The sequence below is a fragment of the Hypanus sabinus genome, chromosome 2, assembly GCF_030144855.1.
Source record: "Hypanus sabinus isolate sHypSab1 chromosome 2, sHypSab1.hap1, whole genome shotgun sequence".
Taxonomy (NCBI): Eukaryota; Metazoa; Chordata; class Chondrichthyes; order Myliobatiformes; family Dasyatidae; genus Hypanus; species Hypanus sabinus.
In genome coordinates this window covers 142,959,975-142,984,523 of record NC_082707.1, presented here as the reverse complement: position 1 = coordinate 142,984,523, position 24,549 = coordinate 142,959,975, and positions in this window count along the sequence as shown.

The following is a 24,549-nucleotide window of genomic DNA, read 5'->3' as shown; positions in this document are numbered from 1 at the left end:
TCCATCTCAAGATCAGGTTTACTCACACCTGCCAATGCAGTCGTATTCAGTAGAGATGAATCGATGCTTGGGGGAGTGACCGGGAAGGATATTGTGTTTTTTTCCTCTCTGAACTCACAGAAGCGTTTCCCAAACGATGTTTCCATTGCGATGATTGTAGAATGTAAATACTCCGAACTTATCATGTCGTGACCTTGTTTGAACTCTCTCAAATTGGGGAAGTGAGACAAAGTGCCTTTCTGTCAATCTCTGGCAAGCACTGTCAACTTGCGCTCGAATGCCAAAACTCCTCCAACATGTGTAGGGCTGTACGTCCTTTCCCCTGAAGAGCTGTGTTCAGCGTGTTCAGGTGCGCTGTCATGTCTACCATGAAGTGTAGCTTTTCCAGCCCTTTGCTGCCCAGGAAAGTTTTCACTTCTTCCAGACACGCGACAAAGCGTTTCAGCACCTCCCCTCTGGACAGCCACCGGACTTTGTTGTGCAGCAGGAGATCAGAATATGCGCTTTCCAGCTCGTCCAGTAACAAACGGAATTGACAGTGATTTGCCATTATTTTATTGACGATCTGAATGACAACATCCATTACTTCTGTGCATTCCGGTGGAAATGATTGAGCGCACAGTGCCTCTTGGTGCAAGATGCAGTGAAAAATCAGCAGCTTTCTGTCCAGCGACTTCTGCAGTAAAGCCACAATTCCCTTGTGCGTTCCCGTCATATTCGGTGCCCCATCAGTAGCTACTGACACCAGGTGGGTAGTCTTTATTCCTTTGGCTCTTAAACAATTCAAGACAGCCTCACAGATGTCCTCCCCCCGTGTTTGGTCTTTTAGAGGTATCAACTCAATCAGTTCCTCCTGTGGCCCGGCAGAGTTTACATACCGGCAGAACAACGCTATTTGTTCAATATCACCTTTGTCTTGAGACTCGTCACAGGCAATCGAGTAGGCCACAGCTGAATTGATGTCTTTAATTTGCTGTCTTGTGATGTCTTCTGCCGTTTTTATGGTTCTGTCTTTGACAGTCTTTGCAGAGAGGGGCATATCCCTGATTTTCTGCACAATTTCACTCTTGTTTTTAAAGTCCGTGAATAGATGTTCTGAAATCTCAATGAAAGATTCTTTTATATATTCACCATCTGTAAACTGCTTCCCGTGCCTGACTATTTCCTGAGCGGCAATATAACTAGCGTATGTCGTTGGTTTTCCGGACTTCATCCATTGCTTGAAATGATTTTTGCTCAGATCAACCTTCCGCATCAGTTCCGAAACGGCTTTTTTTCTCTCATCTCCATCCGGATATTTTTGAGCAAAGGCTGCGTGTTTATTCTGGAAAAGTCTTGCGATTTTTGACTATTTGTTGTTTGGTAGTTTCTCATTGCACATTAAGCATACCGGTAAACCAGTCTCGTCAGCAGTGAAAGCAAATGAATCTGTCCACGTATCATTAAACATTCTGTTTTCTTCAGTCACTTTTCTTTTTTTAGAATTCTCCATAGTTGGCCTACCTTGGATCGAAAAATTAAAGAAATCGCGCATTGGCAGGTGTCAGGTATTGGCAGTGGTGACGTATATTAATAGCGATAAAAAACACGTTGTAGCGGTGTGCTCATGCAGTCAGTAAACTGCAGTCGAATAACTTTATTCGAACTAAACAGCCTTGCTTTTAAGCCTCCCTCAACCTGGCCCCCATGGGCGAGGATGCTGCAAAAGATCAATTATTTCCCAAAGCAACAGGGAGCCGCAGCACAGAGGTAAAAGAGCCACATGTGGCTCCGGAGCCGCGGGTTGCCGACCCCCGGGTTAGAGCCTGCAGTCAGGAGTTGCTGGAGATGTGAGGTGCCTGTACTAACTGCTGCGTCACATTGTCTGCCTCATCTCTGCCACTGTTTCTAAATAGGGGTTGGGAAGACTCCTATTTATTAGAAGAGATGATGGTTGTTGGTTTTTGGAACTCGGCCTCAAAAGGGATGGAAGCAGAATGTTTGAATATTTTTAAGGCAGAGGTAAAGAGACACTAGATAAGCAAAGAGGTGAAAAGTCACTGTCAGTAAGCAGATCAGCCATAATCTTATTTAATGAAGGATCAGGTAAGACCTTCTGCTTGTCCTAGTACTGCTCCATTTTCATATGTTAATACATAATGTATGTTTGAAAGCAAGTTTTATGTGGTGAAACATTCCAATGATCTCCACAAAAGCATCGTATGTTAAAATATAACACTACAGAAGAAATATAAGGACAGGTAATCAAAGTTTGGTCAAAGAGGGAAGCTTAAGGAGTGTATTAACGAAAGAGATGGGTGACGAGGTTCAACGAAAGAATTCTTGACTTTGCGACGAATGCAGCTGAAAGCATGCCTATTATTTGAAGACAGTCATGATGTTTTCTCAGAAGGTGAGGTACACATAGATGAACAACACAGTCAACCAGATTCTATGGCTGCTTTTGATGAATTATTGTGGATTTAATACACATAGATGTCCAGTGGACAGTGTTCCATCACAGCCTGGTATGGAGCCTCTAACACATAGGATGTCAAGGTTATAGCCCCAGCCAGTTCCAGCATAGGCACAAATTTCTCCATCATTGAGAACTTGAATCTCCCAGGTAAATGGGATGAGTATGAATGGACTCTTGATGGTTGGCATTGACACAGATTCAGTGGTCACTTTATTAGGAGCAGGAGTGGAACCTGGTCTAGCCCATCCAATTCAAGGTTCTATGTGTTGTGCATTCAGGGGTGTTCTTCTGCACACTGCTGTTGTAACATGTGGTTATTTCCAATTAGTATCACCTTCCTGTCAGATTGAAGTAGTCTGGCAATTCGCCACAGACCTCTGTCATTGACAGGCCATTTCCACCCAAAGAAATACCACTCACTGGATGTTTTTTTTGTTTTTCACACCATTCTCTGTAAACTCTAGAGACTGTTGTGCCTGAAAATCCTAGGAGACTGGTAGTTTCTGAGATAATGAAGACACACTGCCAACAATCATTCCACGATCAAAGTCACTGAGGTCACATTTCTTCCCCATCCTGATATTTGGTCAGAACAATAATTGAACCTCTTGACCATGTCTGCATGCTTTAATGTATTGAGCTCCTGCCACATGATTGGCTGATTAGATACAGTGCATCCAGTTAATTGGGCCATCAGTTAATCATTTGGGCTACTTTTAAAGAACAAAAAGCTGACTGAGAAAATAGCTGGGCTTTCCTTAATTTATTTGGGACACTTATGCCACTTAGTTGGGTCAGGAGACTTGCTGAACAGGTTCTACCTGGTGTTGACCACATGCTCTTGTATGGCCATTAGATGCTACACAGTGCTTAAAGTGATGGTTTTTAAATAGCATCAGTTGCACATGTTTACGTTCAAGAAGCAATGGTTTTTGTCACTGATTGTTGGTAAGAAATAAATAGTTAGACAGTGTGAACAACTTCATCCATTGTGTACAGTGGATGAATTCCTCCAGTGATAGCTATTAAGAATTAATACACAATTTTATAGTACTGTAGTAGTATTGGTAATGTTCTAATTTGTAATGTATTTTATTTAAATATATAATTTGTTGCTTGATTTCTTTTATGCCTTACTAATCTATAACCATGAAACTTCAGCTTATTGGAGCAGTTGCCCGATGTGTCCCAATTAACTGGAATCCGCTGTATTTGTAATAATGAGCAGGTGGCATAAGTGTCCCTAATAAAGTGTACACTGAGTGTACATTGTGGGTGAAAGAGCCGGTTTTCACGGTACATGTCTCTGCAAGAAGAATTTTTAATATTGCATGTGATTAGACCCAAAAGGCTCTAGCTGTTTCAAGGGGCTGGATTAGTTGATACAAACCCTTTACTAATATCTTAATGTGGGATGAACTAATTTTCTATCTGATTATGTAATTTGGGAAGCATCATTGTGCCAATGTTTCATAGATCTCGGAAGTGTTTGGAATTTGGTTTCATAGAAAACAAACACAACCCATCCATTCGCACCTCACAATTGATACATTACATCCCAGGTAGCATCCCAACAAACCTCCTCTGTACCCGCTGCAGAAGGTGGTCAATCTGTGGGATTTGCTGTCTGAGGGGTGGTGGCTGGATCATTGTGGGTGTTTATGGAGGAGGTAGATGCATTTTTGAAATATCACAGAATTCAGGGTTATGGCAATTGACACAGCAGAGACGATGAGGCTTAGGCAAATCATGTATGGTTATATTGATTATGAGGCAAGAATAAAGGGTCCAATGGTACACCGCTATTTGTACTTTCTTATTTTACATTTTCTGACAATGAACAATAATGACTATTATTATGTTTTAAAGACATATTTCAATTTCCCCAGTGGTTCTTTTTTCTTTGAAGTACACTAATTCTATTATAGCAACATCATTTACACTGATATAAGTTAATATTTCCACTCCTTTTACGTTGTGTGGTTTAAACAAACAAGAGAAGACCTGTAGATGCTGGAAATTAGCGTAACACACACAAAATGCTGGAGGAACTCAGCAGGCCAGGCAGCATCTATGGAAAAGAGTAAACAGTTGACATTTTGGGCCGTGACCCTTCATTATCACTGGAAAAAAGAGATGAGAAGTCAGAGTAAGAAGGTGAGGGGAGGGGAAGAAGAAATACAATGTAGTAGGTGATAGGAGAATTTGGGAGAGGGGAAGGGGTGAAGCAAAGAGATGGGAAGTTGGTGACAGAGATAAAGGGTTGAAGGATATCCAGATGGAATATAAGGTGTTGCTCCTCCAAACTGAGTGTCAATCTATGACTTGCTCTATTGCCATGATATGACCACACTCAGGTTGGAGGAGCAACACCCTATGTTCCCTCTGGGTAGCTTCCAACCTGATGGCATCAACATTGATTTCTTGAACTTCTGGTAGTTGCCCCGCCCTTCACCATTCCCCATCCCCATATCCCTCTCTTACCTTATCTCATCTCTGCCTATCACTTCCCTCTGGTACTCCTCCCACCTCCTTTCCATGGTCTTCCATCATCTCCTATCAGATTCCCCCTTAAAGGGCTGGAGAAGTCACCAAACAACTTCCCAGCTCTTTGCTTCATCTCTCCCCCTCTCCTGGTTGCACCTAGCACCTACTACTTTGTATTTTTTCCTCCTCTCCCCTGCCTGTTTACTTTACTTCTCATCTTTTTTTCTCCAGTCCTGCTGAAGGGTCTCGGCCCGAAACGTTGACTGTTTACAGGAACAATGCCTGGACTGCTGAGTTCCTCCAGCATTTTGTGAGTATTACATTAATTTGGTTTATACAGCTCATTCCATTAATAGATTGTGACTGAATTGTGATAAGACCTGTGACATTTTTGGAAACTTGCAGCCTTTCATAAGAACCAAATTATAATCAGTTCTCAGAAATTACTTTCAGTAACACATTTCTGTTTCCTACTTGGACCATTGCTTTGTGTTTATTATTTTTGGAACAGCTTGCAGTTAATCAACTGCTTTAACCTGGAGAAATTACTGCCAGCAAAACTAGACATATTCTTCTTTCCCCCCTATGAGTAGATGAAAAGCATATTTGCTAATTATCAAACCCGTTCTCTTCAATAATATCCTACAATTCTGACTTTTGGTCTGTTTCATGCAGTCTCCTTAGTGCTTTAGTGAAAGAAAATTGGTTTTGGAAAGTGACAAAAATGTACTTGATAATCATCAATATAACACATCCATGTGATAGATGTACTAGCCACAGTAGAACATTGAGCATGAAAACTATATTAGGTGTGTGGTGATTTAATAATATGCAAACTTCTATCTTAATGCTAATTGCACTATTTTTAAATTGGACTCTTTGGTCCAATACCAGCATGATTTGTTCTGCAACATATGCAAAGATTAACCATTTATTAACACACACAAAATGTTGGAGGAACTCAGCAACTCAGGCAGCATCTTTGGAAAGAAATAAACAGTTGGTGTTTCAGGTTAAGACCATTCATCCTGACTTGCTGACTTGCTGAGTTCCTCCAGCATCTTGTGTGTGCATTACTCAAGATTTCCAGCATCTGCAGAATCCCTTGTGTTTAACCAGTAATTAGATTAAACTGACCGTTTTTGGAAGGAATAGAATGTATGATAGTCTCTCATATCTGTACTTACATGCATGCAGATAATCTGAATTTGATCACATCTCTACTGCTTCAGTTTTATGAGAATGGAATTGGAGTTTCATCTAACTTGGATGACAATAGGTGTGTGGCTTTTAGTACAAAATATGAAAAGAGTAGGATGGTACTAACAACGCAACTCTGACTATACTATTAAAGTAATCTATAAGGGCCTGACTTGGCATCACAATTCATATCCAGTATTGATCATTGTTCCTCGACTCACAGAAAATGTATTTGATACAATTTAACAATTAATGTGATATATTCAAGATTCAAGATGGTGTAATGCTATTTCTTTGTAAAGGAGAACAAAATAATTGTTACTCTGGATCCAATACAGCACAAAATACCACAATAAGATAATAATAATCAAAAGCACGATAAGTATAAATACATAAAATAGCTTTTTAATATATAGATAATACATGATTGTATGTCCATAAAGTAATGCTAGGCACAGGACTGACAGGAAATTAAAAATAGTGGCTGTTGGGGGTGGGGGGTTGTGGAGAGGTGGGTTAGTGGGTGGAGGTGTTGATCAGCATTACTGCTTGGGGAAAGTACCTGTTTCTGAGACTGGTGGTCCTGCTGTGGATGCTTTGTAGCCTCCTCGCTGATGGGAGTGGGTCTAATAGACCCTGAGCAGGTTGAGTGGGAACCTTCATGATGTTACTGTCAAAGTAACTGTCATCACATTAATAAAATAAAATAACTGGGACCAGAACACACATACTCTTACGACTCAAGCTTTCTTTTTATTTTACTTGTGCACAAGGAGAACATCTTGGGCTGCTGTCACCCACACTGTTCTGAAGTCTGAACAAAATTTTTACTTTTATACAGAAGAGGCCTGTCAGTTATGGATATTGATAATTTTAAATTGGATAGGTTTGAATTCCTTACTTACAAGATCAATTGCCATTCACAATAGAGGTTTTAAAGTCAATCGAAATTTCACGCTGGCAGCCGATGATATTTTGAAGTGAGTAAGGACAATAGAGGTGTTAAAAGGCAATCAAAACTTTGAACAGACAACTAATGATATTTTGAAGTTCATGAAGACAATTGAGCTTTGATTGTTAGGTGGGTTTCACACCCGTCTGTTAACTTGCCTGTCTTCAGTGGAGTGCTATTGTGTTTTAGGCAGATCTTTCTGGAAAAGTCTCATTACAGAGGCTTCACTCGTTTGCCTTACACTGATACAGCACGTAGAATGACCTGAGTATAGATGTGCATAATCCAGCTATCTTCAGCTTCCTCAGAAAGCAGAAACATTGGTGAGCTTTCCTGATAGTGTAGGATGTGTTCTGGGACCATGAGAGGTTGTGCAAGATGTGCCCTCCCAGGAGTTTAAAACTGCTCGCTGTTTTGACTGCTGTGCTGCCAATGTAAAGGGGGGTGTGAGGGTGGTGCGAGTTCTCCTGAAGTCCAGATGAAAGGCCTTGACTCAAATTACCCACTGTCTATTTTCTAACTTGTTGCATTTCTTTTTGTGTGTTGTAACAAAATTGAGCTCAGGGGTCTCAAACTGGAATCTACATCCAGCATGTAAGAAGTGGATGCCCATTTCTAATCTGTGGAGTGTTCAATCAGTGTAAAACACCATTAAAGCAAAAGTGCCAATGAGAGCACAACACTCCTAGCAACCAAACCTTTCCACCCAAAGGAAGTTGCACATTCACATATGCTCAGCAGAAGAAGTACCTGTACTTTCAAACAGCTCTATTTAGTTTAGTCACTTGGTTGGTAACGCTGGGGGAGAAAGGGAAAACTGACAGGTAAGGAGATTTAGAGTTAAGGGCAGAAGGTGGGAAAATGGCATAGAAACAATCAGTTTCTATTGTTTCACTATATGGCAGAGCAGACTCAATTGGTTTTATGGCCTAATTCTGCTCCAATATCTTATGCTCTTATGGCCATCCACTATTACTACATCAGGTTATTCTGCTGTCTCTATGCTGTCTAGAGTTGGTTCAAGTTATAGAGGGCTACAAAGAGGAGGTGTTGAAATCAGGGTCCCAGGTGTGATGCAATAATGCCTGTGGACTGATAAACTGAAATGGGAGAAGGCATTTAGCCCCTTGTGCCCACTTCACCATTCAATAAGATAAAGGCTGATCTCTTACATCAACCTTAATCCCATGTTCCTTAATTGCATTAGTTTCAAAAAGTCACTCCAAAACTATTGAATAGTGGGAACACAGAGCAGGATAAGAGGGAGGAGGAGGCTGTATCCATCCATTGTATAGAGGAACTTGCTTTATGTGATGGTGTTTCCGAATCCAGAATCAGAATCAGGTTTAATATCACAGTCAGGAAACTTATTTTCTGGTAGTAGTACAGTGCAACACATAATAAAAAAACTATCAGTTACGATACGAAAAAATATATAATAAACTAATTAAGTTGGGCAAAAGGGAGCATAAAAGCAATGAGGTAGTGTAGACACTGGCTCAGTGTCTGTTCAGAAATCTTATGGTGGAGGGGATGAAGCTACTATTAAGATGTTGAGTGTGTGTCTTTAGGCTTCTGTACCTCCTCATGTGATGTATATTTGCTGTCCAGGGCTGGGGGGCCTTTTCCCCCAAGCTCAGCTTTCTAATACAGTAGCCAATGCTTCCAGGGATCAAGGAGTTCTTTTTGCGTAAGTTGCGCTCCCAAACAATATTCCTTGCTCAGCTTTTTGTTGTAGACAAGAACCAGTCTTCAGTTCTTAATGAAAATTGCAAGCAATAATCAGTTTGAAGTTAAAAGAACAGCTCTATCTGCTGGTCCACAGCATGGGGCTGTCTGCTGAAGCGACGCAGTGTAAAACAATGGGGTTACGTCAATTGGGCTTATATTAAACCAGATAACTCTGGTTAATTTACTTAGTTCAAGGAAGCTTGCAGACCAGTATGATAAGATCATTTAGCACATCAATTAGCTGACTTATCAACAGCTGGAAGATTTGTGTATTCAGAGTCAGCCCTCACAGCATTAACTTTGAGTGTCTAGGACAGGCATGGGCAAACTACGGCCCGCGGGCCATATGCGGCCTGTTAAGCTTTTTAATCTGGCCCGCAGAAATTGATGAAATTATATTAATAAACCTTGTTAATGTTTTTTCCCCGCAATTCTGGCATTTTCCCAATAGATGACGCACTCTATATATATTTGTGGCGACCCATTTCCTGGCACATCCGAACCGGCTCACAATTAGCCAGCATTCCGGATAAGGGAGATAGCCTGCAGGGATTTGCGAGCACAGAGCTTTGGAGCCTCTGCGCAGGGGAGCAGGTTGAGGGAGGCTTAAAAGTGAGGCTGGGGATTTCGAATAAAGTTTTTTTCTTCGACTGCAGTTACCGACTCCGTGTCGTAATTTTAGCACTGCATGTAGCACACCGCTACACATTGACCTTTGTTGAGGTGCAGCGTATTACTCCACATTTGCGCTTTACTCTTTGTTCGGCTCGACCTATTTGTGTGAACAGGCATTCAGCGTCATGAACATCAACAAAGCCAGCCACAGATCCAAGTTAACTGACCAACACCTCAGATCCATCCTGAGAATCGCCACAACAAAACTAAATCCAGACTTTGATGCGCTGGCTAAAAAGGGAGACCAACAACACTGTTCCCACTGAAATTAAAAATAAGTTTCTTCGTTGTGTTATGTAAAAAATGCATTTGAAAATATTTTTTTCAATAAGCCTTACATGTTACATGTCATTTCTGTTAAGTGATGGACATGAGTAGTGCACAGGTGCACGTATGTTCTCAAAATAAAAAATGCGCTCCAGATCAAATAACGTGCTCCGCATACTGGCGCGCTCTCACTGTTCTGTCATTGTGCGGGTCGTTGTTGAGTTTCGGCACAGGGGACAATTGAATAAGAAGGAGCAGGACAAGTAGACCTGCATCTCCTACCGTTTTTGAAATAAAGACAGTCAGGAGGAGAGTGATGATGATAATATCTTGAAGGATAACAGAATTTTCAGTGCTTTAAAATAATAACTGTTTCTATTTAAAAAAGCTGTATTTTATTCATTTGATTTTCAGTGTTTTAAAAGTCATTTCAATAAATAGCTAAATACCATGGGACTTCAAAGACAGATATTTTGTTGTAATGCATTTGTTCATTTTCAATTGAAATTAAAGCACATGTTTTCTACATATCCCATGATATTTTATTTTCTCTTATGAGGTGTATTACCAAAACACTCCGTCCATCTGCTCCTGGGCCGGCCCCCCCGGTCAAATTTTAGAACCCTTTGTGGCCCTCAAGTCAAAAAGTTTGCCCACCCCTGGTCTAGGATCTCTGTTCCCAGAAGCTTTTGGACTGTATAGTGAGTTTCCCAACAAAGGTATCTGTAAGAATATCACTTGTGCGAAGTCACCAAGGAACGAAAAAAAACTCAGAATAGGTATAAGAGAGCAGTCAGTCTTGTTCAGAAAGGTCAAGGAACGACAAGATGAATAACAAAAAGACAGGGTGACTAGAATCCACTCCTCGGCTTTTGATTTTTGTGATGGTTGACTCATTCATCCGTAACTCATTGGTATGTCTTTAGCTTACAGTGTTACGACACACACCCGACTATGCCGCTTCTGGGGTTTAGATGCTCTAACTCCCCGGAGTATGGCTTGCTGGCACAGTCCTTTTGAAAATTCAGGACCATTCTGCTAATTGGTAATGATGTTTTGGGCGCCAAGAATTCAGTATTTCAGGAGCACCTGAACTGAGGTTGGATGCTCAGTCACAAGCCTTACCAGTGATTTTCTTTTGTGCTCAGTTCTCGATCCTGTTTGAGACCGTGTCTCGATCCTTGCTTCTGATACTCCAGTATTTGTTCCAAGCCATCCTTGTCAAGGACTCTCGTCACAGTACGAATGAGCCAATATGGACCCAATGGGGTAATGGAGCCTGTCGTCAGCTTTGGCCAGCCACAGCGAGAAAATTTCAAGGCAGAGCCTGGGGATACATGACCTTCAGGCTGCTGTGTGCCAACTATTGCAGGAGGCTTGGGTGAGGCTGTCGGTCACTTTGTGGAGCCAGTCCATCTTCCGACCCTGGACAGATTCGGCAATGACCCGGATTCTTGCCGGGGCTTCCTCATTCTGTGTTTGAACTCCAGCCATCCTGGTTTCCTTCAGAGTGTGGAAAGGCGGCCTTCATTACCTCTCTTCTGACGAAGAGCCTCGGCCTGGGCCGCCATGCATTGGGAACACATGTCTTGATCCTTGCCTCGGACACTCCAGCATTTGGGTCCAAGCTATTCTTGTCTGCAAACTGGCCGCAAAGCAACCTCCGTGAATGAGAGATTCCAGCGTCAGAGTCGAGGTTGCTGCCATTATTACGGGGAAGCAGGTCACCTATGGGCTGGATGTCCAAAGCTGCAGCCGTCAGGAGAACTGTTCAGACTGTCCGGTCTTGTGAGCCACCAACCCAGACCTCACAGATTTTGCTGTCATACTGAGGGTGGAGATCTCCTGGGGTGTGAACCGACAAGAGGTGAATGCTTTTTTGGACTCTACAACAGTGGGAAACTTCCTGGACTTGGGGACAGCCCATCAGGTCAATATACCTCTGCAGGCTTTGAGTCAGCCATCCGCTTGGTTCTGGGCAGATCTGGCAGTGGACATTGGTCTTGCAGATGAGGACAGAGGATCATGCAGAGGAAATTAGTTTCCACATCACTGAGTGTCCTCACATACCTCGGGCACACTTAGCTGTCCCAGCATAACCCTTCCGTGAACTGGAAGGAAGGGAGGATCACTGCATAGTCCGATCGCTGCAAGAAGGTATGTTTCTGGCTTGGTGTTCCGATCCCCAGACTCTTCTGAAAACAGCAGCCGATGAGGGGCAGACCTCTGATCAGGGTAACCTGGAACCTTCAGGAGCCCCAGTCCTACCTTCAAGGCAAGCTGATTCCAGCCAATAGGCCCATGCGAGTCCCAACCCAGTCCAGTTCGGGAGCAAACCAAGGTGGTGCCCAAGCAATACGGAACTCCAGCAGCTGATCCAAAGGGCTCCAGTTGTCAGGTCCTGCCTAAGGGGAAGGCTCCTTGGAGCTTAGTCCCTGGAAAATGAGGATCATTTATTGCATCTCACTGCTGATGCCTGAGGAGATGGATGAGGATTTGGATTGTGGTTTGGCCTTTGTTTTCACTAAAGACTGTTGTGAATCTATGGGGGAGACTCTGTGGTCTGTCGAATTACCCCCAGACTCTCAGGAATCAACCTCGGAGGAAGGTTTGGGAATAATTACACAACCCAAGCTAGTAAAAATCCCTTTCATCTCCAAGCATTTGGAAGCGGCCTTTAGTAAGGGAATGGCCTTGACTCTTCCAACACTCTGATCAACACTATGAAATTGTTTGTAAGCCAAAATGTCATAAAGTGAAGAAGCAATTGCCATTAATTTATATGGGAAAAATTTTTGAGTGTTCCCAGACCCAAAAAATAATCTACCAAATCATACCAAATAACACATAAAACCTAAAATAACACAAACATATAGTAAAAGCAGGAATGATATGATAAATATACAGCCATATAAAGTAGAAATATTGTATGTACGGTGAAGTTTCACTTATCAGAATCAGGAAGACAGTGAGCCAAAATCGATTTGGAGAGAAAATTCAGCACGTACACACATGTGCACATACACACCTACGCACGTACATGCATGTGCACACAACTGCTTGCACAAGGCTTCACGGTCAGGTAGTCTTTTCAGGGTAAACACACGTATAAAGTGGGCGTCTTTTTCTCATAAAAGTGAAAATCCTCTTTGGTTAGCGAAAACAGGTACTAATGTAGGTCTTTCGTAATAGCGAGCTGTCGTAAAGCAAACATTCAAAAAACAGGGGCCGATGCAGGCATGCGATGTGTGCACCTGGAACAAAGAACTCTGTACCTGACCTCAAGGACTTTTCCACCCCCCCCCATCTGTTCCAGACAGACTATGGGCTCACATCTCCATCGCCTTTGTCACAGCTCTTCTTCCCTCGAAGGGGAAGACTTATCAGGGTAATTGTGGATCATTTTTCGAAGGCCTGCGAATTCATTGCCTTGGGCAGACTTCTACCTGTGGCGGAGATGGCTGAAATTGTCCTGCACCAGGTCTTCAGGATCCACAGTTTTCCAGTGGACATTGTGTCGGATCGTGATCCACAATTCACATCACGTTTCTGGAGGACACTTTACAAACTGATTGGGGCAACAGTGAGTCTTTCCTCTGGGTTTCACCCACAGTCCAACAGCCAGACTGAGCGATGAACCAAGATATGGAATGTACCCAAAGGTGCTTGGCCTTTGAAAGACTGAACAAGTGGAGCTACCATTTGATGTGGGCACAGGTCACCCATAACACTTTACAACATTCGGCGCATGAGATATCTCCTTTCAAATTCCACTTTGGGTATTTTCTGCCACTTTTCCCTGAGTAAGAAGCCAAGGTTGGGTTCCTGCGGCTGACGATCTTGTCCAACACTGCTAGGAGAGACAGAAGAAGGCAAAGGAGACTTGGTTAGCTTCTACCCAGAAGGTTGAAGTAAAGGCTAACCACAAGAGATGACTGGGACCAGTTTTGCAGCCTGGGCAACAGGTCTGGCTGTCAACTTAGGATATGCCTCACCAAGTAGAATCCAGGAATTTGGCCCCCAAGTTCTTTGGGCCCTTCATGAGTCTCAGGAAAGTAAATCTGGTGGCTTACGTCTTTCAGTTCCCCAAGACTCTCAACGATCCATCCCACTTTCCACATTTCCAAATTAAATTCCTGTGAACACCAGCCTTTTAGCCTCACCACCATCAATCCTGCCACCACCCAGGTTTGTTGATGGAGACAGGTCTTCACTGTGACAAGAATTTTGAACTCACAAACTGTTCGGGTTGTTCAGCAGTTCCTCGTGGACCGGGAAGGATTCAGACTGGGGGAGATGTGCTGGGTTCCTGAAAGGGATGTCTTGGATCAACCTCTCATCCATGACTATGATCATCGTCTCTCCAAGCAGCCAGGGCTGTCAAGAGTCGGCCATAAGGGAGGGATTCCTGCTACGATGCGTACTCAACCGCACCAGCCTCCTGGGGCCAGACACTCTAACTCTCTGGAATAGGGAAAGCCGGCACAGCCCCTTTAAAGATTCAGGACTGTCCTCCTAATTGGCAATCATGTTTTGGGCGCCAAGAGTTGAGTATTTAATGAGCACCTGAACTGAAGTTCAGGGCCCAGTCATAAGCCTTATTCGTGATTTTGTCTGGCATTTATTTTGATCCAGTTTGACATCATATCTTCGTCCTTGCTTCAGGTATTCCAGCATTTGGGTCCAAACCATTCTCGTCAAGGACTCTCACCACATATAGGAATTGTACCTGTGTTTTGTAAATCTTTTGTGTTTTAGAAATAATTTGTAATTTGGAAATCTTTTAAGATAGAAATCCTCTGTGAATTTTAAATGTGTTTTAAGAATTTTTACCTAAATTTAAATGAGTATCACTAAAAACAAATGAACTATGTTTAATCTACTATATTAGCTTGAAGCTAATAAAGTATTCCCTTTGGTGGGGGAGGGAGGGAATCCTCCGCTCAAATAGTATTGGCTGGTAGACTCACCGCGGAGGATAAGCTAGCCATTGTAAAATAGGTGGCTATAGTATAACCTTACTTTAATGAGGGTACCCATATTTATATCAGATAGGGCTTAAGCTCTTCATTTGAGTTCACAACTTCAGGACAGCAAGCCCAATACCAACACATTACTTGATGGTAACAATAAAATGAGGGAATGTCCTGGGTGCTGATGGTCCTTTATGAGGGATGCCACCCTTTTGAGGCATCACCTTTTGAAGTTGTCTTTGATGCTCAGAAGGCCCATAGTGGAGCTGTGTGAGTTTACAACTTTTTGTATTTTTTTCCGATTCTGTGCAGTGGCCTCTCCATACCAGACGGTGATGCAACCAGTTAGAATGCTCTCCATGGTACATCTGTAGAAATACCAAATTTTCTCAAAGCCTATTGAAATATAGCCAGTGTTGTCCCTTCTTTGTACTTGCATCAATATGTTGGTCCCAAGATAGATCTTCAGAGATGTTGACACCCAGGAACATGAAACTGCTTACCGTTTCCACTGCTGATCCCTCAATGAGGACTGGTATGGGTTCCTACAACTTCTTCCCAAAGTCTACAATCATTTCCTTGGTCTTACTGATGCTGAGTGCCAGGACGTTGTCGTGACACCAATCAACCATCTGATCTGTCTCACTCCTGAACGCCTCCTCATCACCATCTGAAATTCTGCCAACAATAGTTGTGTCATCGGCAAATTTATAGATGGAATTTGAGCTGTGCCTAGCCACACATTCATGGGTGTAGAAAGAGTAGAGCAGTGGGATCTTTGAGATGAGTCGGTGTTGATTATCAGCAAGGAGGAAATGATCGTGGTCTCTCAATGGGGAAGTCAGGGATCCAGTTGCAGAGGGAGATACAGAGGCCCAGGTTATGGAACTTGCTGATTAGTGTCAAGGGTATGATAGTGTTGAACATTGACCTGTAATTCACAAACAGCAGTGTGATGAAGGTATTGCTATTGTCCAGGTGATGGAAGGCTGAGTGAGAGTCAATGAATTTTGCATCTGCTGTGGAGATGTTGTGGTGATAGGCAAATTGCAACAGGCCCAGATCCTTGCCTAGGCAGCATTTGATTCTGGCCAAGACCAACCACTAAAGGTGCCTCATCACAGTAGACTTGAGTGCAACTGGCTGATAGTCCTCGAGGCAGCTCACCCTGCTCTTCTTGGACACTGGTATGATTGTTACCTTTTTGGAGCAGGTGGGAAACTCAGACTATGGCAGTGAGAGATTGAAGATGGTCTTGCCAGTTGTTGGCACAGGTTTTCAGTGCCCTCTCAGGAACACCATCAGGGCCTGCTGCCTTGCGAGAATTCACCCTGTTGAAAGATGTTCTGATGTCAGGCTCCGAGACAGATATCACAAAGTTACCAGATGCTGCAGGGATTCAAACAGGTATGGTTTCATTCTTCCTTTCAAAACATGCATAAAAGGCGTTGAACTCATTTGGGATTGAAGCATCATAGCCATTCATGCTGTTAGGTTTTTCTTTATAGGAAGTAATAACCTACAAACCCTGCCAGAGATGATGTGCATCCAATTCCATCTCTAACTTCAATCGGAAGTGTTTTTTTTGCCTTAAAGTAGCCTTCCCTAAATCCTAACTGGACATCTTGAATAGTTCTGGTCTTGAATGGCACAAGTGAATTCTCACCAGCAGACTGAGAATCTCCTGGTTCATTCATGGCTTCTGGTTTGGATATGATCGGTATATTCTTGAAGGTTCACACTCACCCACACAGCTCTTGATCAAGTCTTTGTCAATTGGGGTATTTTCATTCAGATTTGAAGATGAATTCCTGAATATTGTACAGTCCACTGATTCAAAGCAGTCCTGTAAGGGCTTGTCTGTCTTCCTTGACCATATCTTCGTGGTCCTCACCACTGGTGCTGCAGTCTTCAGTCTCTACCTGTGTGCTGTCTTTACGACAGTTATTTAGTTTATAATATTTTTGCTTAGTAATTCATTTGATAGTATTTTCTAGTTAGAATTAGAAGTGTTTAAAGTATATTCATTGCATGTAAAATATATCGGCATGCGATGACGTCACATCCGGTTTCGCCGCGTCTTGTGGGAAAGTACCGGTTTGAAATTAGCGCGAGGGTGGGGGCTCACCACGAGGCACACCTGAGCAGAAGTTGTTTTGCAGGCATGAGAAATCACAGTGAGAGCAACGCTGTAAGTTAATAGATGATTGATATATTGAACTAAGATGTTAATGCCGATCCTGTTAGAAGTAACGACGGTCGATAATGTTTATGCTTTCGTTAGTTAAAGAGTTGCAGATAGTTTGCATGGAAGTGTATTTAAAGTAGTCAATGGAGCAGGTAAACTCTCCCTGTATACTGCACCTTAGTGTAATGTAGTTATAGTCACCTTTGCAAGTATTTACAATTGAAATGTGATATTAAGGAAGGAACAAATACTGTATCAATCTTGTATTGTTTTATCAACAGTTTTCACCATATGTTAATGTGAAGAGTGAACAGTAAATGGTTAATCTTACTGCGATCTGGTTCTTATTGACTGTGGTTTATCTCGACGTTTAATTCGGCGTTCGTTACACGTGAAGGAGAACGTTACAACCTGTATGTAAGAGTAGAAGTACAGCCATGTGATTAAACTTTCCAAAATGCAGGCATGGGACAGTGGTCAAGTGTGTTAACTCCTGTGGTTCCACAGGTGATATGTTGGTGGTAGTGGGTCAGAGACTTCTTCAAGCTGGCCTGGTTGAAATCACCCACAACGATAGGGAAGGCATCCGGGTGTGCTGCTTTGGGACTGCTGATTGTGGTATTCAGCTTCTCCAGTTTTGCGTGACATTGGCCTGATGTGGAATGTAAACCACAGCAGCCAACTGCCTCAGCAAATAAAATGAGTGACTGCTAGATGTTCTGGGTTGCACGAGCAGGATTGAGTCAGAATTGCCAAATCTGTGCACCACGATGAGTTAATAATGAAGCATTCTCTGCATTCCCTACCTTTAAGAGACTCTGTTGGCCTGTCCATCTGGTGGACGGTATCTCAGGGAAAATGCCTTTGCTGTAAATAGAGCAAGTGTCATACCACCTCTTGTGATGTATCTCTGTCTCTGAAGTTGGAGCTGGGGTGGGGGGGTAGTTCCAGCGTTTCACAGTCAGTCAATAGACAATAGACAGTAGATGCAGGAGTAGGCCATTTGGCCCTTCTAGCCAGCACCATCATTCACTGTGATCATGGCTGATCATACACAATCAGTACCCTGTTCCTGCCCTCTCCCCATATCCCTTGACCCCGCTATCTATAAGAGCTCTATCTAACTCTCTCTTGAATGCATCCGGAGACTTGGCCTCCACTGCCTTCTGGGGCAGAGCATTCCACATATCCACCACTCTCTGGGTGAAAAAGTTTTTCCGCATCTCTGTTCTAAATGGCCTACCCCTTATTCTTAAACTGTGGCCTCTAGTTCTGGACTCACCCATCAGCAGGAACATGCTTCCTGCCTCCAGCGTGTCCAATCCCTTAATAATCTTATATGTTTCAATCAGATCCCCTCTCATCCTTCTAAATTCCAGTGTATACAAGCCCAGTCGCTCCAATCTTTCAACATATGACAGTCCCGCCATTCCGGGAATTAACCTTATGAACCTACGCTGCACTCCCTCAATAGCAAGAATGTCCTTCCTTAAATTTGGAGACCAAAACTGCACACAATACTCCAGGTGGGGTCTCACCAGGGCCCTGTAAAGTTGCAGAAGGACCTCTTTACTCCTATACTCAATTCCTCTTGTTATAAAGGCCAGCATGCCATTAGCTTTCTTCACTGCCTGCTGTACCTGCATGCTTGCTTTCATTGACTGATGTACAAGAACACCTTAATTAGATCTTAATTGTCCATAATTAGATCTTGTTGTACTTCCCCTTTTCCTAACTTGACTCCATTTAGATAGTAATCTGCCTTCCTGTTCTTGCCACCAAAGTGGATAACCTCATATTTATCCACATTAAACTGCATCTGCCATACATTCGCCCACTCACCCAACCTGTTCAAGTCACCCTGCATTCTCATAACATCCTCCTGACATTTTACAATGCCACCCAGTTTTGTGTCATCAGCAAATTTGCTAATGTTACTTTTAATCCCTTCATCTAAATCATTAATGTATATTGTAAACAGCTGCGGGCCCAGCACCAAACCTTGCGGTACGCCACTGGTCACAGCCTGCCATTCCGAAAGGGACCCGTTAATCACTACTCCTTGTTTCCTGTCAGCCAGGCAATTTTCAATCCATGTCAGTACTTTGCCCCCAATACCATGTGCCCTAATTTTGCCCACTAATCTCCCATGTGGGAAAGCTTTTATCAAAAGCTTTCTGGGAGTCCAGGTACACTATATCTACTGGATCTCCCTTGTCCATTTTCATAGTTACATCTTCAAAATACTCCAGAAGATTAGTCAAGCATGATTTTCCCTTCATAAATCCATGCTGACTCGGACTGATCCTTCTACTGCTATCCAAATGTGTTGTAATTTCATCAGATTTTGCACATGGGATACCATTGACATTCTCTACTTAAGGAAAATGCACTTCATTTGATTCTCTCTTGCCTGAGACCAGATGTGGAGGAACCGCATGATGTTGGAAGGTGCCATTAACTGTATGTACATTGCTCTATGGGTCATGAACAGGGAGATCTTCAGTCCATTAATGTCCAGCAAGCATGTGACTGTAGGCAATGAGTCAAAATGGGGTACCAGCACTGTATGTGTGACACCTTTTTCCATGACAGTCTATGATGCTAATTTCATTTGAGCCAAATAAAAGGGTGTCTGCTCAACTATGATGGCTGTTGGCTGATGAGATACACTCAGAATCATTTAAGAACTGTGTATTAAAAGTTAATATACATTCAAGAAACATAGGTTAACAATTTAAAAAATCCCAAATCCTAAAGGTACAAATGTTGAAAAACATTTCAAAGGTCAAAGGTTCATTTATTATCAAAGCATACAACTCTGAAATTCTTCAAGATGTCTGGATAGCCATGAAACCAAGAAAGACAGCATGGTCATCAACCCCCAAATCCCACTTGCCTGCACAAAAAAAATGAACAAAAATGGAATGGGCACATCGACCCCCAAATTCCTCCTCTTGATCAAAAAAACCGAACAAAATGGATCAGGCACATTGACCCCCAAATCTCTCCCCTGCACAAAAAATTGAACACAATGGATCAGGCACATCGACTCCCCCCCCCACCCCCCACAAATCCCTCTTCATCAACAAAACAGATCTTAAAAGTACTTAAGAAGTTCTGTAGACATTGGAAATCCAATGCAACATATACAAAATGCCATGCCTGGGACGTTGACTGTTTGTTCATTTCCATGGATGTTGTCTGACCGGTTGAGTTCCTTCAGCATTTTGTGTGTGCTGCTTAAAATATTTAAGTAAGCTCAACTAATCGAAGAAGTTGCAAATATCACATGACTTATCTCTCACAAGCACTATCCCAGGGAGTCTAGAATTTGGTGGCAGTTCCCTGTGACATTCTGGGCTATAAAATGTAACAATAAAAAATCTTGAGAATTCTCAGCTGAGGGAGCATCTGAGGAATGAGAAGAGGAGTTAATGTTTAAAGACAATGATCTTTCACTACAAATGGAAAAAGTCAAATAAAATGAGGGTTAAATTGGTATTAGGGAATGGTGATGTGTGTGGGTTGAAGAGGTGGAGGAAACAGCAGTGATAGACTGCATTTGAATATAATACCATAAACATTTACTAAGCAGTCAGCTACTGCTTCTTAATTAGGAAATAGATTTTATTTCAATTTAATTTTCAATAATTTAATTATTTTAATCACAGTCTTTGGGTTAACTGTGATTTTAAACGTTTATGTGATATAAATCGATGATCATCAAAGTTCACAAATACTCAAACATATTAAACAATATTTTAAAATCTATGGTTTATTGAACATGACTGTATTTTAAAATGTTTCCTGTATGTGTTGCTAGTTTACAATATGTAATGTGATGGTTGTTAATCAAATGTTGCTTGAACATTTATTAGTTATTTATCAGTTGGAATAGTTATTCTTGACAGAATCCATGGTCCCATAATTAAAGATTTCCTTCAGCCTGAGCATGACCCGGTTTACAGGATGCATCAATAACAGTTTTCAAGACCTGTGGAAAACTGTGTTTCTCAAATACTGTGTAAATTTAGAACATTTTCAGATTTATTTCAAGCATGTCCCAGGCAATAATTATATTCAGTGGGTAATGAGTATTGCAAATCTGCGGTAACACACACAAAATGCTGGAGGAATTCAGCAAGTCAGGCAGCTTCTATGGAGAGGAATAAACAGACAACATTTTGAGCCAAGACACTTCATCAGAGACTGGAAAGGAAGAGGGTGGCAGCCAGAATAAGAAAGTGGGGAGGGGAAAGAGGACAAGCTGGCAGGTAATATGTGAAATCAGATGAGGGTGATGGTGGGTGTCTGGCTGGGTGTAAAGGGATGAAGTAAGAATCTAGGAGGTGAGAGATGGAAGAGGTAAAGGGCTGAAGAAAAAATGAATCTAAAGGGACAGTGAATCATGAAAGAAGCGAAGGAGGAAGGGGACCAGAGGGAGCTAAGGGAAGAAAAGGGGTGAGACAGAAATCAGAATGGGGAATGGAAAAAAGGAAAGGGTGGAGGAAATTACAAGAGTTAAGAGAAATCAATGTTCGGGCCATTAGTTTGGAGGATACTCATACAGAACATGCTGTTCCTGAACTCTGAGTTTAGCCTATTCATAACTTTTCATTTTAGAACATTTGAAATGTCCTCTTTTTTTATCAAAGTAGGAAGTGGTGGGGTTGGGGGCAGAGAAATTACCAGAGAAATCGATGTTCATGTCATCAAGTTGGAGGTTATCCAGATGTAATATGAGGTGTTGCTCCACCAACCTGAGTTTGGCCTCCATATCAGAATGGGAAAGGAAATCAAATTGAGATAGGTAGCTATTGGGTGATCCTGTCTTTTGAGGTGGACAGAGTGAAAGTTCTCGATAAAACCTTGGGTTTCACTCGTGTAGAGGAGCCTGCACCAGGAGCACCATATATATTAGATAACCTCAATAGACTCAGAGTTGAAGTGTGACGTCATCTGTAGGACCTGTGGGGTTCTGAATGGTGCTGAGGGAGGAGGTGTAGCACGTCATACTTTAGGGATGTGCCAGGAAGGAGGTCAATGGGGAGGGACGAGTGGACAAGTGAGTCCCACAGAATGCAATTACGACATGAAGTTGGCGTGGGGGGGGGGGGTGGTGTTGGTTGTTGGGAGGATGGGATGAAGGCAGATGTACAGGAAAAAGAGGAAATGTGGGTGAGGCCAGTAGCAATGGGTGGAAGGGAAACCCAATCCTGTGAGAAAAGACAACTTCTCATATGTTCTAGAACAAAAATCCACGATGAGGCTAAACTCAGGGCTTAGGAACAACACCTCAAATTCAGAATGGGCAGCCTCCAAGCTGATGGTGGTTCTGCTCTCACCTGCCCTTCTCCTCCCTCTGGCTCCCTAACATTCCCTATCTTCCCTGGTCCATTGTCCTCTCCTATTAGATTCCTTCTCCAGCAATTGCATTTTTTCCCTCCCCATCCACCCACCTTCCCCCTCACCTAATTTCACCTATCACCTGCCAGTTGTACACCTCCCCCACCTTCTTCTGCTGAATTCTGCCCTGCCCTTTCCAGGCCTGATAAAAGTCCCAGCCTGACACATTAACAGTTTACATCCCTACATGGATACTGTCTGACCTGCTGAGTTCTTCCAGCATTTTGTGTGTGCTGCTCACTGTCGTTTGCAGCATTTACAGAATCTCCTGTGTTTATAACCTACAGGCAGGCAGTCTGTTGGAGATTAAGGGTAAATGTACAGGTTAACCATAATTTCGCAAGTGATGGGATATTGCTTACGTTGCATTGCTGCCCAGGAATAATTGGCTCTCCTGACCTGGATTCTGAGTACAGTCTCTATATCATTGTGTCTGAGAGTTCCATTAATACTGCTGTAAGCATAGAAAATTGCACCCAGGTAAAACCCAAGACAAAAGCAATCAGCTAAATTACGGTGTTAGAGTTCCACTATATATTAGAATGTTACAATGTGATGCTTACCAGTTGATAAAGGTACCCTCTCCACTCAAATACATGTGTGCGTCAGTGCATGCGCGCGCACACACACACACACACACACACACACACACACACACACACACACACACACACACACACACACACACACACACACACACACACACACACACGTACACACACTTGCCCTGCTTCCTCCTTAAAAGGGAAACCCAATCAATGGAACATTTTTTCACATGAGGTAAACAAATGGTTAATTGGTTACATTTAAAAATTAAAAATTCAGCCACTTATGAATTCACATAATCTCTTGATTATATTGTTGATTGACTCTTAATGGTCGACTGTTCATCACCTCTCCGTTGGCCAATTCAGCAGGTCTCTTCTCAATTTGAATGATTCAATCCTATCCACTTCTGTGATTGGCTGTTCATGTCAACTGTTCATGACCATGAGAGGCATCCAGAGTCTCTACCAGCCAAACGAAAGTTCACTTCATGATGGCTGTGAGGATCTTACTTGAGTAGGCACTCAATGCTGGTTTGTTCCGTCTCAGTGGAATGTGATAAGAGATATTTTGAAAGCATGACTGATATTTTTGCATTAGTGCTGATGCGCATATTCATGGTTACTTCTTCAATCGGCAGTCACCTCAGTGTGTGATATCCTCATTTCTTCTGCACCTTCTGACTCCAGAATAGGTTTGTTATTCCCATGTGTCTGGTTTCTTGTTTCCCTGCTTCTTCTGCACATTGACACTCCCATTTCTATATGCCTCTACTTTCTCCGAAGCCTCTGCACAAGGTGATTCACCTGTTCCAAATGAGCATTGCACCATCTTGAGTGGCCCCCATACGATGCCCTAAGTGTCTTCTCCTTCTTTTCTTCACTCAATCTTGTAGTTTTCCACCAAACCATGTGACAGTGAAGATGAAGACGTCACATCATTACTGTTCTCTGGACTTGTCCCACGTTTGCCTTTCAGAATTAGGTCCTGAGTGAGACTTCCTCCCATTTGTAACTGCCTTCTCCGTGCTGATACTGTGAACAACATATTAAACAATATTGTCTGAATTCCTTCACCAGTCATTCAACACAATATTCAATATCACAATGCCTAACCTAAAACAGTCTGAAATTGTAGATCTTTATCAGGGTTGTGCATGCACAATTCATAATTCAAAAATCTCCACTGCTTATCATATCATATCATCTCTTCCAGTCCTGCACTGTATCCTTGGCAACAGTTCTTGGAGTTCATAGAGTTACGAATGCCACCAATATCTCCAAGTTTTCTTCTTCTTAAAGAGTCCCTTGGAATTAAAGATATCTTACCAGTTTTGTTGGTTCTGAGGTCAATGTACTGCAGGACCTCAGATAAGAAGGAATGGGAGAATTCAAATTCAAGTTTATTATCATTTCAACTGTATACAGGTATACCACAAAATAAAACAATGTTCCTTCTGACCAAGAAGCACAACAGAGTCTGCCTGAGTCTGAGGCCTCCGTCGCTCAGAGTTGACCATGGATATTGCATCCTAGCTGTCTAGTCTGGGCAGTACGATATGGAGAACAAGCTGTTGCCCACACAGCCAGCTCCCCCTCTTCACACATCGGGTGAACCCAAAGGAATGTCTTAGACCGATACAGTTTGGTACCAAATGCATTGC